The sequence below is a fragment of the Leptonychotes weddellii genome, chromosome 6, assembly GCF_054177405.1.
Source record: "Leptonychotes weddellii isolate Sample4059 chromosome 6, ASM5417740v2, whole genome shotgun sequence".
NCBI classification, from domain to species: Eukaryota; Metazoa; Chordata; class Mammalia; order Carnivora; family Phocidae; genus Leptonychotes; species Leptonychotes weddellii.
This window is the reverse complement of record NC_138374.1, coordinates 106,208,390-106,222,948: the sequence shown is the minus strand read 5'-3', so window position 1 is coordinate 106,222,948 and position 14,559 is coordinate 106,208,390.

The following is a 14,559-nucleotide window of genomic DNA, read 5'->3' as shown; positions in this document are numbered from 1 at the left end:
TTTTACGTGAAACCCTACATCTCCTTATGCAGTAAGTCATACTTCTGATCTAGTGCTCTGGCACCGTGTGGACCTATGTGTTTAGATTAGGGGTCAAGAAAAACTGGACAGGCCCTTTTTCCCAAAGAAAAGAAATGGGTGGGAAAATCTCTTTGGAAGAAAAGGAAAATACAACAAAAACAGGTGATATTATCCCTAGAAAATATTCACATCATCATTTTTCTTCTTTATTTCTTTATTATCTCAGTTTGTTTTGTAAAAAGTTTAAACCCACACCCCAACACACAGACACACAGACACACACACACACACACACACTTGGATAACCAGAGAGGAGGGGGGGGAGCCCTCCATCTGAGCAAGAGATGGTCAAAGTCCCACCCAACATTTTTTTTAAAGATTTTGTTTATTTATTTGACAGAGAGAGAGACAGCGAGAGAGGGAACACAAGCAGGGGGAGCGGGATAGGGAGAAGCAGGCTTCCTGCTGAGCAGGGAGCCCGACGCGGGGCTCGATCCCAGGACACTGGGATCATGACCTGAGCCGAAGGCAGACGCTTAACGAGTGAGCTACCCAGGTGCCCCTCCCACCCAACTTTTATACCGAACTTATGGACCATCTTTTCTCTGAAGACTTGCGGTGAATGTTGGGGTTGATATACACCCAAGTACCACATTCTTTTAGCTAAGACAATATTAATAGTGTTAAATGTATTTCAATAGAAATTTTTTTAATTGCAAAAATTACCAAGTATGCTAGAAAAATATATCTTTACAAATAATCGGTATGTATACTGTAACCTGTTCCAACTATTCACTAATATAGGTTCCCCCAAAATAGTACCCCAAGTAAGGGACCATATATGTTGTGTGATTTCCATTCAGAAATAATGTTTATTGGCTTGTATTATATCTGAAATCATGTCATTAATTATTGATTACTTTGATTAAAGTTTGTGTGGCATTTAGGAGACTCCTATTAAAATACAAATATTCCTGAGAGATATAAGACTCCAAGCTCATTATCAATGAGTTACATATTTTCAGGAGTTATTTCAGGATTTTTCTGATAAATTATCAAATCCCTTTCCACCTGTGATGGTGAATCCGTAGATTCAGCCATACCAGGAAGCACAGCACACAGCCATGACCATATTGTGATGTCAGGAAACTTAGGAGAGACTGCTTGTTACCGCAAATCTACTATTCCATCCCAAATTTCTTCTTTCAAATTTAAGCCAAAAGGATATTTGACATCATTAATACAAATATCTCACACACTAAGCCAAAATATTATTTTCACCTCTGAATAATGCATCTATCATATTCTTCAAGGTGCTGACCTAAGTCCCTCACTCTTAATGCTCTGTAAAAGTCTTCAATTATTTCATTAAGTTCTAAGACTTCAACTTCAGTAGTTATTGAAATAATCCTAAATTTTTATAATTTGCTCTTAAATTCTGTCTTCATTTCGACCAGAACATTCAGCTGGCTACCAGACACCTCCATCTGTCTATTCCATGAACATCTCATTCTCAACATACCCAGAACCACCATATTATATTCCCTTCGAACTTGCCTCTTCTCATTTGTTATGGGTTCACTTAGCCACAGGGTGACTCAAGGAGGAACCCCAGACTGAAATTTCACTCTTCCCTCCCCCACAACCAATCAATGATTTTATCCTAAAGATTCCAACTCTGTAATAACTCTCACCTGACTCCTTCCCATCAGGGGTCACTACTCTAACACAAACTGGCATTTTCCCTCACCTAGCCTGCTTGGAAGAGCTTCCCAACACTGCTCTCCACTGTGAATAACACTTCCTAAAGCTTGGCTTTGATCTTGTCATTCTCCAGCTCAAAAACCTAAAATGCTCCCCATTGCTTATTAAATTAAAATCAAACTCATCTTGTTTTTCAATATTTTTTTATCATACGGCTTCATCTACCTTCAACTTTCACATACTTTATCACTCTAGTAAAACTGGAAAACTTACCGTTGGCTAAAGATGCCCTTTTCTTTTCAACCTATGTGTCTCAAATGGTTTCCTCTACTTGAAATACTTTTCATCTATTCCCCATGTCCACCCATTGAGAGCCTACTTATCCTTTAAGGTCAACTTCAGATTTTAATTTCTTAAATAAGTCTTTTGGCTCTCCTAAGCTGGATGTGGTTTGTCCCACCACTGAACTCCCATTCTACCATTTCCTGAATTACTAAAGAGTACCATAATTTCTCTGCTTGTCTTTTGCTACTCACTATATTGACGACTTTATAAGTTTAGGAACAGTGTCTTATTCATTTCTACTTCTCCTGCAGTGCCTAGCTCAATGCTTGTATATAAAATGCATATAATTATTGAAGTGTTCCTGGGCGAGTTTTAAAGTAGGATTAGAGGGGCACCTGGGTGGCTCAGTCGTTAAGCGTCTGCCTTTGGCTCAGGCCATGATCCCAGGGTCCTGGGATCAAGCCCAGCATTGGGCTCCCTGCTCCGCGGGAAGCCTGCTTCTCCCTCTCCCACTCCCCCTGCTTGTGTTCCCTCTCTCGCTGTGTCTCTCTCTGTCAAATAAATAAATAAAATCTTTAAAAAAATAAATAAATAAAGTAGGATTAGAAAGACAGTGGAGGAGTTCCTGGCTTCTGAAAGGGTGGCTTTGCCAAGAGGTGACATTACAGGATCCTGGAGAGCAATTATTTACACAATTTGTAATTTTAAGACTATAGCTTAGAACAAGCATCTTGGCAATGAATGAAAATCCGCATTGGGGGGAAAGGAGGGCTGGTCCAGAGCACCAGCATCCGTTTGGATGAGATATGGTATTGGGGACCGTCAGGCAGGCAAGTCAATGCAAAATCATTTGGGTGCTTGAAGATCTTGGAATATCTGCAGGTCCTGGAGTGCTGCAGGGTAGATAAGAGCACTGGACCAGAGAATTCTAGAAGACACAAATAAGTTGGTGATAAAACAAACTGCCTGCTTCACCATTCTATATATTATAGACTAGAATAGCTCTATTTTAGCCTTGAGTTTCTATACATATGTGAAACTAACTTGTCAGTCAATAATTGCTCCGTCAATCAACACATAATTATTGAATGCTTTCAGTGTGCCAGGCTTTGTGCTGGAGACATAGGGCTGAATAAAAAAGACAAAACCCGGGGGCGCCTGGGTGGTCAGTTGGTTAGGCGACTGCCTTCGGCTCAGGTCATGATCCTGGAGTCCCTGGATCGAGTCCCGCATCAGACTCCCTGCTTGGCAGGGAGTCTGCTTCTCCCTCTCACCCTCCCCCCTTTCATGTGCTCTCTCTCTCTCTCTCATTCTCTCTCTCTCAAATAAATAAATCAAATCTTTAAAAAAAAAAAAAAAAGACAAAACCCCTACCTATGTGGGCCTTAATTTCTACTGGAGAGGATAGTGATAAATAGAATAAATGTATAAAATATAGAGCCTATTAGAAGGTGATAAATCTTCTGGACAAAAATAAAATAAGATATGGAGATGAAGTGTTAGAATTTTAAACAAAAATTTTAAGGCTTTCTTAAGTGATATTTGAGCAAAGACTTGGAAAAGGTGGAATACTAATTTGTGCAACTATCTGGAGAAAGAGCATTCCAGGCAGAGGGAAGAGCCAGTGCAAATATCCTGTGGTAAGCACAGGCCTGACACACTCCAAAGTAGCTGGAGACAGAGTGAGGTTAGAAAAGTAAAGGGAGACTTCCAGCCTATGGAGGCCATTGTAAGGATTTGGCTTTTACATTGAGTGTAATGGAAGGTCTTAGGAAAAATCTTAGCAAAATTGACATCTTGGCCTGTTGAACTAAGACTGAACTGTAGAAAGAGCCAAAGACTGAGGCAGGAAGACCAAGACAAATTAGGAGGCTATTGCAATATCCCAGGTGAGAGATGATAATGGTGGATCAGCCCAGGGTGGTGGCAGTAGAGATGATAAAAAATTATCATATTCTAGAAAAACGTTAAGGTTACCAGAGGGGAGGTGGGTGGGGGATATGTAAAATTGGTAATGGGGATTAAGGAGTGCACTTGCTGTGATGAGCACCGGGTGTTGTATGAAGTGTTGAATCACTATACTGTACACCTGAAACTAATATTATACTGTATGTTAACTAACTGGAATCTAAATAAAAACTTTAAAAAAATAAATAAATCTTCAAAGAGCTCAAACTGCTGCTCCATAAAAAAATAAAAATAATAAAAAAATAAAGATAGAGCTTTAAGGATTTTTTTGATGTATTAGACGTAGGGTATAAAGGAAAAAAAAAGAGTCAAGGATGGCTCCAACATTTTTTTGCATGAGCAACTAACAAAATAGTGTGGTTTATTAACTGGAATGGAAAATATTCAGGGTGGCAGAGTTGAAGGAGCAGAGACAATCAGGGGTTCTGTTTTGGATCTGTAAATCCTATAATGTCCATTAAACATCTAAGTGGAGTCTGGAGATCAAGAGAGAGGTTAGGACTGGAGATCTAAATTTGGGAGTCATCAGAATGTAGACGGTATTTGGAGCTGGTATTGAAGCCATGAGACTGACTGAGATCCAAAAGAGAGTGGCTAAAAGGAAGCGACAAGTTTCCATGGACTGAGCTTGAGTTACTCTAACATTCAGAGGTCATAGAGAAAGGGAGGAACCAGGAAGGTGAGAGGCAAACCAGGTGCGTATGAGGATACGCAGAATCCTCCCCAAAGCAGGATAGAAGGTGTTTCAAGGAAGAGAGAAGGATCGACTTGGTCAAACGCTGCACACAGGTCAAGGAAAATGAGAGTCAAGAAAAGAGCTTTGGATTTAGCAACATGGAAGTCATTAGTGACATTGACAATAACAGTTTCCATGGAGTGATGGGATGAAAAAGCATAATTAGAGGTTTGACAATAGGAGGAGGGGAATTGGAGACATTGAATATAGACCTCTTTTTTGTTGTAAAAAGGTTACACTTGTTTTTAAAAGCCAGTAATTTTGACTTTTTATTCCAAATGGGCAGTGTCAACAGCAACCTGAATGAATCAATTTTTACTTGAAAAGCCGCCCCTTTCAAATGACAGAAAGTTTTAGTGAAATGGGTTTCAGTAGTTTTAAGTCTGGCACTTTGTTGACTGAGGGAAACATCACTGTCTTCAGTGAATTTGCAACTCAAGATATCTTAAGCTTTATAGTCAAATTTCTGTCTTGGAACTTCTACACACATATCTAAAAATTATGACATCATAGTTTTTGGGTTGTATATTGCAACTCATAAATTACACTCACTCATTCCAAATATTTCATTATTGATTTATAGTTAGTTCTTTTCTTGTGTCATAGCCACCACTTACTCACTTAAAATTTTCATTTTTATCTTTATTGAGGTATTATTGACATACAACATTACATTACTTTCAGGTATACAACATAATGGTCTGATATTTGTATATATTGGGAAATGATCACCACAATAAATCTAGTTAATATCTGTCACCATACATAATTACAGAAATTTTTTCTTGTAGATGAGAACTTATAAGGTTTACTCTTAGCAACTTTCAAATATGCAATACATTATCATTAACTATTGTTGCCATGCTGTACATTTCTTCCCCGTGACTTTTTATTTCATAACTGGAAATTTGCACACTTGGACTCCCTTTACCCATTTCACCCACCCCCAACCCCCACCTCTGGCAACCACCAATCAGTTCTCTGAGCTTGTTGGGTTTTTTTTTCCTTATTCCACATATAAATGAGATCACACAGTATTTGTCTTTCTTGCTCTGATTTCTTTCACTTAGCATAAAATCATCAAGATCCATCCATATTGTTGCAAATGGCAAGATTTCATTTTTATGGCTGAATAATATTCCATTGTGTTTGTGTATCACAGTTTTTTTTCTAGATAGATGTAGAGATTTATAGCATATTTATTTATTTATTTTAAGTAATCTCTACATGCAACATGAGTCTTGAACTCATGTCCCTAAGATCAAGAGTCATATGCTCTACCCCCTGATCCAGCTAGGCACCCCTACATCACAATTTTTTTGATCCATTTATCCATTCATGTGCACTTAAGTTGTTTCCACATCTTGGCTATTGTAAATAATTCTGCAATGAACATGGGTGCGAATATAACTTTTCTAGTTAGTGTTTCCATTCTCTTTGGATAAATGCCCAGAAGTAGAATTGCTGGATCATATGGTAGTCCTACTTTTTTTTTTTTAGGAATCACATACTATTTTCCACAGTGACTACACCAATTTACATTCACACCAACAGAGCACAAGGGTTCCATTTTCTTCACATTCTTGCCAACACTTATTTATTATCTTTTTGATAATAGCCATTCTAACAAGTGTGAGGTGACATCTCACTGTGGTTTTGATTTGCATTTCCCTGATGATTAGTAATGATGAGCAGTGTTTCATGTACCTCTTGGCCATTTGTATGTCTTCTTTGGAAAAATGTCTATTCAGACTCTCTGCCCATATTTTAATCAAATTGTTTTGTTTTTTGTGTTTTTGTGGGGGTTTTTTGCTGTTGAGTTGTATGAGTTCTTTATATATTTTGGATATTAATCCCTTATCAGGTATAGGATTTGCAAAGGATGTCTTCCGTTCAGTAGGTTGCCTTTTCATTTTGTTGAGGATTTTTTATGCTTTGCAGAAGCTTTTTAGTTTGATGTAGAGCCACTTGTTGAGTTTTGCTTTTGTTGCCTTTGTTTTTGGTGTCAAATCCAAAAAAATCATTGCCAAGACCAATGTCAAGGAAATTACCACCTATGTTTTCTTCTGGGAATTTTATGGTTTCAGGTCTTACATTCAAGTCTTTAATCCATTTTTAATTAATTTTTGTGTACAGTGTAAGATAGTGATCCAGTTTCATTCTTTTGCATGTTGCTGTCCTGTTTCCCCAATATCATTTATTGAAGAGACTGTCCTTTCTACATCCTCTATTCTTGGCTCTTTTGTTGTAAATTAATTGACTATATATGCATGGATTTATTTCAAGGCCCTCTATTCTGTTCCATAGACCCATGTGTCTGTTTTTATGCCAGTACCATACAGTTTTGATTACTATAGCTTTGTAATATAGTTTGAAATCAAGGAGCATGGTGCCTCCAGCTTTGTTCTTTGTCAAGATTGCTTTGGCTATTTGAGTTCTTTTGTGGTTCCATACAAGTTTTAGAATTGTTTGTTTCAGTTCTAGTAAAAAAAAAGTCACTAAAATTTTCGTAAAGATTGCATTGAATCTGTAGATTCCTTTGGGTACTATGGACATTTTAACAATATTAATTCTTTCAATACATGAGCACAAAATATCTTTCCAATTATTTGTATCTTCTTCAGTTTATCAGTGTCTTATAGTTTTCAGTGGTCTTTCACCTCTTTGATTAAATTTATTCCTAGGTATTTTATTCTTTTTGATGCAATTATAAATCAGATTATTTTCTTAATTTCTGTTTCTGATAGTTTGTTATTAGTGTATAGAAATGCAACCAATTTCTGAATATTGATTTTTTTATCCTGCAACTTTACTGAATTCATTTATTAATTCCAACAATTTTTGATGGCATCTTTAGGGTTTTCTATATATAATGTTACGTCATTGGCAAATAGTTTACCTCTTCCTTTCCAATTTGGATGCCTTTTATTTCTTTTACTTACCTAAGTGCTGTGGGTAGGATCTCCAATTCTGTGTTGAATAAAATTGGTGAGAGTAAGCATTCTTGTCTTGTTCCTGATCTTAGAGGATGATGTTAGCTATGGGCTTCTCATATATGGTCTTCATCTTATTGAGCTACATTCACTCTATACCCACTTTGTTAAGAGTTTTTGTCATAAATGGATATTGAATTTTGTCAAATGCTTTTCTGCATCTATTGAGATGATCATATGATTTCATCCTTAATTTTGTTAATGTGGTATATCATGTTGATTGATGTGTGGATGTTGAACCATCCTTGCATTGGTGGAATAAATCCCATTTGATCATGATGTATGATCCTCTTAATGTATTGTTGAATTTGGTTTGCTAATATTTTGTTGAGGATTTTTTTCATCTATGTTTATCAGGAATAGTGACTTGTAATTTTTCTTTCTTGTGGTGTCCTTGTCTGGTTTTGGTTTCAGGGTAATGTTGGCCTTGTAAAATGAGTTTGTAAGTGTTCCCTCCTCTTATTTTTCAGTACAGTTGGAGAAAGATTCATGTTAATTCTTTGAAAGTTTGGTACAATTCACTAGTGAAACCATCTGGTCCAGGACTTTTTTGTTTGTAGGGAGTTTTAAAATTACTGATTCAATCTCCTTACTAGTAATTGGTATGTCCACATTTTCTAATTCTTCATGGTTTAGTCTTGAGAGATTGTACGTTTTTAGGAATTCATTCATTTCTTCTAGGTTGTCCAATTTGTTGGCATACATTTTCATAGTAGTCTCATGATCCTTGGTATTTCTGTGGTATCTATTGTAACATCTCCTTTTTCATTTCCGATTTTATTTATTTGGGCCCTCTCTCTTTTTTTTCCTGGTGAGTCTAGCTAAAGGTTTGTCATTTTTGCTTATCTTTTCAAAGAACCAGCTCTTGGCTTCATTGTTCTTTTTAATTTTCTTTTTCTCTATTTATTTTTGCTCTGATCTTTGTTATTTCTTTTCTTCTACCCTCTTTGGGCTTTATTTATTCTTCTTTTTCTAGTTCCATGAGGTGTAAAGTTAGGTTGTTTATTTGATATTTTTCTTATTTTTTGAGTAGACGTTTATCACTGTGAAATTGCCTCTCAGAACTGCTTTTGTTTCATCCTATACATTTTAGGATGTTATATTTCCATTTTCATTAGCCTCGAGGATTTTTTTTTGATTTTGCTTTTGATTTCTTTATTGATGCACTGATTTTTCAGTAGCATGTTGTTTAATCTTTGCACATTTGTGAATTTTCCGGTTTACTTCTTATAACTGATTTCCTAGTTTCAAACCGTTGTGGTCAGAAAAGATACTTGATATGATTTTAATCTTCCTAAATTTGTCAGACTTGTTTTGGGCCTAACATATGATCTGTCATGGACAATGTTCCATGTGTACTTGAGAAGATTGTGTATTCTGTTACTTTTGGATAGAATATTCTGTATATATCTGTTAAGCGCATCTGGTCTAATCTGTCTTTTAAAGCCAATGTTACCATATTGATTTTCTGTGTGGATGATCTATCCATTGATGTAAGTGGAATAGTAAATTCTCCTACTATTATTGTTTTGCTGTCTACTTCTCCCTTTAGGTCTGTTAAGATTTGTTTTATATATTTAGGTGCTCCTATGTTGGGTGCATAGGTATTTAAAATCATTACATCTTTTTGTTGGATTGATCCCTTTATCATTATGTAATGTACTTATTTATCTCTTGTTGTCTTTGTTTTAAAGTCTATTTTGTTTGATAAAAGTATGGCTACCCCAGCTTTCTTTTGGTTTTCATTGTATGGAATATAATTTTCTATCCATTCATTTTCAGTCTGTGTGTCCTTAGATCTGAAGTGAGTCCCTTATAGACATCATACAGATGAGTTTTGTTTTTTATCCGTTCAGCCACTCCATGTCTTTTGACGGGAGAATTTAGTCCACTTACATTTAAAGTACTTTTTGAAAGGTAGGTACTTATTGCCATTTTGTTGTTTTCTGGTTGTTTTGGGATTTCTCTATTCCTTTCTTCTTCTCTTGCTCTCTTCCTTTGTGGTTTGATGATTTTCTTTAGTGTTATGCTTAGATTCCATTCTCATTGTCTTTTGTGTATCTACTATAGGCTTGGTGGTTAACATCTCAATATTCAGTTGAAAATATCATTAATTGAAAATGCATTTCATACACCTAACCTACCAAATACCATAGCTTAGCTGAGCCTACCATAAACATGTTCAGAACACTTCCATTAGCCTACAGTTAGGCAAAACCATCTAACACAAAGGCGGATTTTATGTTAAATATCTCATGTAATTGATTGAACACTGAACTGAAAGCGAAAAAGTAGCATGGTTGTGTGGGTGCAGATGGTTGTAAGTATACCAGTTGTTTACCCTCATGATCATGTGGCTGATTGGGAGCTGCAGCTTGCTGTCCAGCATCATGAGAGAAGATCCTATTGTGTATCACTAGCCCAGATGCATCCTAAAGCTCTACATTTTTATTACCCATATCTTACATCTTTTTATCTTGTATATCCTTAATTATTGTAGCTATGGTTATTGCTACTTTTATCTTTTATTTTAACCTTTAACTAGGTTTATAAGCATTTAATCCACTACCTTTCCTATGTATTCACCTTTACCAATGATATTCATACTTTCATATGTTTTCTTGTTACTAATTAGCAGCCCCCTCTACTTCAGGTTAAAGAAGTCCCATAACATTTCTTGTCCGATTTAGTGGTGATGAACTCCCTTAGCTTTTATTTGTCTGGAAAACTCTTTATCCCTCCTTCAATTCTAAATAATAACTTTTCTGGGTAATGTATTTTTTGTTGGAAACATTTTTCTTTCAGCACTTTAAATATATAGTGCCACTCACTCCCTTTTGGCCTGTAAAGCTATAGCTAAAAAACCTGCTGATAGTCCCTTGGGGGTTTCCTTGTGTGTAACAAGATGTTTTTCTCTTGCTGCTTTTAAGAATCTCCCTTGTCTTTAATTTTGACATTTTAAGTATAATGGGTCTTGGTGCAGGTCTTTTTGGTTTCATCTTTTTTTGAACTCCACAGGCTTCCTGGGATCTTGATTATCTGTTTCCTTATCCAGGTTAGAAAAATTTTCAGCCATTAGTTCTTTTTTTTTTTTTTAATATTTTATTTATTTGACAGAGAGAGACACAGCGAGAGAGGGAACACAAGCAGGGGGAGTGGGAGAGGAAGAAGCAGGCTTCCCGCGGAGCAGGGAGCCCGATTCGTGGCTCGATCCCAGGACCCTGGGACCATGACCTGAGCCGAAGTCAGACGCTTAACGACTGAGCCACCCAGGTGCCCCTAGCCGTTAGTTCTTCAATAAGTTTTCTCTCTCTTCTTCTGGGACCCGTATAATGTGAATATTAGTCCTCTTAACGTTGTCCCATAGGTCCTTAAGCTTTCTTCACTATTTTTCACTTTTTGTTTTTGTTGCACTATTTGTTTTTCTGCCATCTTTGAGTTCACTGATCCTTTCTTCTGCTTCATCTAGCCTGCTGTTGAATCCCTCAAGTGTATTTTTTAGTTCAGTTATTATATTTTCAGTTCTGTGACTTCCGTTTCGAACTTTCATATATTTTCAATCTCTTTGTTGAAGTTCTGTGTTCCTATATTCTTCTCTTGTGTTCAGTGAACATCTTTACAACCTTGACTTTGAACTTCTTATCAGGTAAATTACTTCTCTCCTTATCATTAAGGTTGGTTTCTGAGGTTTTATCTTGTTCTTTCTTTTGGAACATCTTTTCCTGTTTTTTCATTTTGTTTGACTGTGTTGGTTTCTATGCACTATATGAAATAGTCACTTCTCCTGGTCTTGAAGGATCCACCTTGTATAGAAGATGAAACATTGTTCAACCCTACCCTAACTCTTGGTTGTCTCTCAAACCTTTGTGATTTTCCCAGCAGCCTATTTTATTTTTAATAGCTCCCTATAGTTGAGGGGGTGCCAAGACTAGACAGTATCCCAAAGTGGAGCCTCTTTGTGAGCACCTAGATTCAGGCTGATTGGAAGCTAGACTCTCCTCAGGCAGCAGCTTCTAAAGAATGTTAATATATGCAGGCCTGTGGAACCCCAACCATAAGCCCCACTGGCCCCCAGAACCAGGCAGTCTGAAGGTGTCCCCTGGTCAGCAGTTGCAAAAATCAGGGCTCTAAACAAGTGTACAAGCCCCTTTCTGAGAGATACCAGTGAGCTGAGGTGAGGGAGTAGGGAATTACTAAGATGACATCCCATGGCCTGTGTGCCCTGAGAACACCTCCAAAGCCTCTAGATGTGTGCCAAACCTGCAGTCTGCCCCGAAGGCCAAAGCTCCAGGACTAGCAACTCGTCCTCTTTGACAGAAAGCCAGGGTGTATGGTTCGGTCTGCTGTCTGTGCAGTGTCCCGGAGGTGGGAGTCTGCCAAGAACTGTCTCTCTGGTTGTTACAGTCCCAGGGGACCCAGGAATGCAAACCCCCTGCCCACCAGAGCTAGGCAAACAAGGGGTATCCCCTGAGCGGTAGTCCCAAGAACCAGGGCACTAGTAATAAAAACTGGGTTACCAGACACATGTAAAAGCTCCCCTCCAAGAGATGCTAGTGCTCTGGAGCACAGCAGAGGGAGAGGGCAAAGCTGGTGCTCCCATCTCTGAGTCTCTGGAAAGGTTTATAGTCAGCCCTTAGAGGTGTTTAATTTGAAGCCTGCCCCTCATGCTGCAGCTATGATAAGCGAACCAGCCTCTTTTACAGAAAGATGTAACTCCTGGGTCTGTTGCCTCTTGCTCTGCTGTGGGGGTGGTGGCTGTTTGAGAACTCTTGGTAGTTGACAGTCCTGCAGGACCTGAAGCAAGTATAAGCTCCACTGGTCACTAGAGCCAGGCACTGTAGAGGTGTCCCCTGGCAGCAGCCACAAAAATCAGGGCACTGGACAAGGGTATAAACTCCTTTCTGGACGATACCAGCAGGCTGGAATGAGGCAGAGGGAGAGGGCAAGGTTTGCATCCCCTGGCCTCTGTTCCCTGAGGGCACCTCCATCAGTTCCAGCAAGTATGCAAACCAGAAGCCTGCCCCTCAGGCCACAGCTCTTGGACAAACAGACGTCTGGCTCAGAAGGACTGGGAGAGCACTCCGGTCCGCGATCTGTGCAGTGTGCTGGGAATGGTAGTCGGCCCGCGCTATCTCTCCAATTGTTCCAGCCCTGTGGGACCCAAGAATGCAAGCCCCCGGGGGGTCTCCAGGGCCAGGAGGTCAAGGGCCGTCCTCTGGGTGGTAGACACAAAAACTGAGCTACCAAGTATAAAACTGGAGCACCAGATGTGCTTAGAAGCTCCCCTCTGGGAGATACTGGCTCCCTGTAGTGCAGCAGAGGGAGAGTGTGAAGATGGTGCCCACTGGCTGGAGCGAAGCATACCGGTAGGGCAGAGATGGCACCTGCTAGAGAAAAAGAAAAGAAAAAAGGCAAAAAATGAAAGGGAAAAAAAAAAGAAAAATTTAAAAAGGGAAAGAAAGAGGGGGAAAAATGATGGTGCTCGCCAGCTTTACCAAGTGATCATGCAAAATGGCACCCACTGGCTGGGGCATAAAGATGGCCCTGTGGGAAAGGGAGAAACAAACAGCGGCTGCTGGCTTTAGCAAGGCAGAGGGAGAGCAAGAAGGTGGCACCCACCAGCTTCCAACCCTGGAGAAGATCTCAGCAGGCTCCTTCCCCCACCACCAATGCTTTAAAATTAGGAAATGTGGGGGCGCCTGGATGGCTCAGCGGGTTAAGCCTCTGACTCTTGATTTCAGCTTAGGTCATGATCTCAGGATAATCAGATTGAGCCCCGCGTTGGACTCCGCGCTCAGCTGGGAGTCTGCTTCTCTCTCTTTCACCCCGTCTCTCTGTCCCCCCCATATTCTCTCTCCAATAAATAAATAAATCTTAAAAAATAAAATAAAATTAGGAAATGTGTCCCATTCACATAAAGTCTGGACACTTTTCCAAGGGCTGCTTCTGCATTGGGCCCTAGGGTGAGTGAGTCTGTGCAAGGGCCCTTTAAGAGCTGTTTCTCAGTTCACCATGGACCTGCAGGTCTGATGAAGATGAGCCCCATTGGTGTTCAAAGCCAGATGTTTTGGGGCTCATCTCTCAGAGGCCAGTCTTAAAAGTTGGGATGCCTGATGTATGGTACAAACCCTTCGATCCTCCGGGAGAAGCTCAGGGTTGAGTTCCCTCCTGATTGGGGGTCACTGTACTGGGGTGAGGTTTATGGTGAGACTGGATCTCAGCCCTTGCTACTCATTTCGATGGGGTTTCCCTCTTCTTTGCCCCATGTGAAGGGATTGCTCCCCCAGTTTTTAGATTTCTTTTCAGAGGAAATTGTTCCACATGGAGCTGTAGATCCCTTGTGTCTGTGGGAGGTGGTGAGATCAGGATCTTCCCATATTTGCCATCTTCAACCGGAAACTCACTTTAAACTTTTAAATGATATTTCTTCTTCCATGGAGGTTTGACTGACTTTTCTACTTGTCAACATTAGTTCATGTTGTCAACAGTTGGGCACTGAATCTCAGAAAACACTGAGCTTGAGATTTAAAAGTAGGGCAGAGAAAGCTGTTAGGACAACAGACTAACCTAACATATCTGAACAGGACAGGGTCAAGTTCACACTCAAAACCACAAGGGTGCTGTGAAGTACAATGATTTCATACTTGTGATGTCATTTTGTTTTAACATTAAAGCCAAGAGTCCTCCCCACTCAAGGGCAATGCCAATTTCCCAGAAGGCTCGTTTCTCAGAGCCAAAGCTCCAAAAGATGCCAAAGCAACCCAGGCTGATACTTAGTCTCATGTTATTTCTCAATTTTATGCTTAATTTGCTCCTTTTGGTTTTATGTATTTTGACACAGCCAAGTGTATG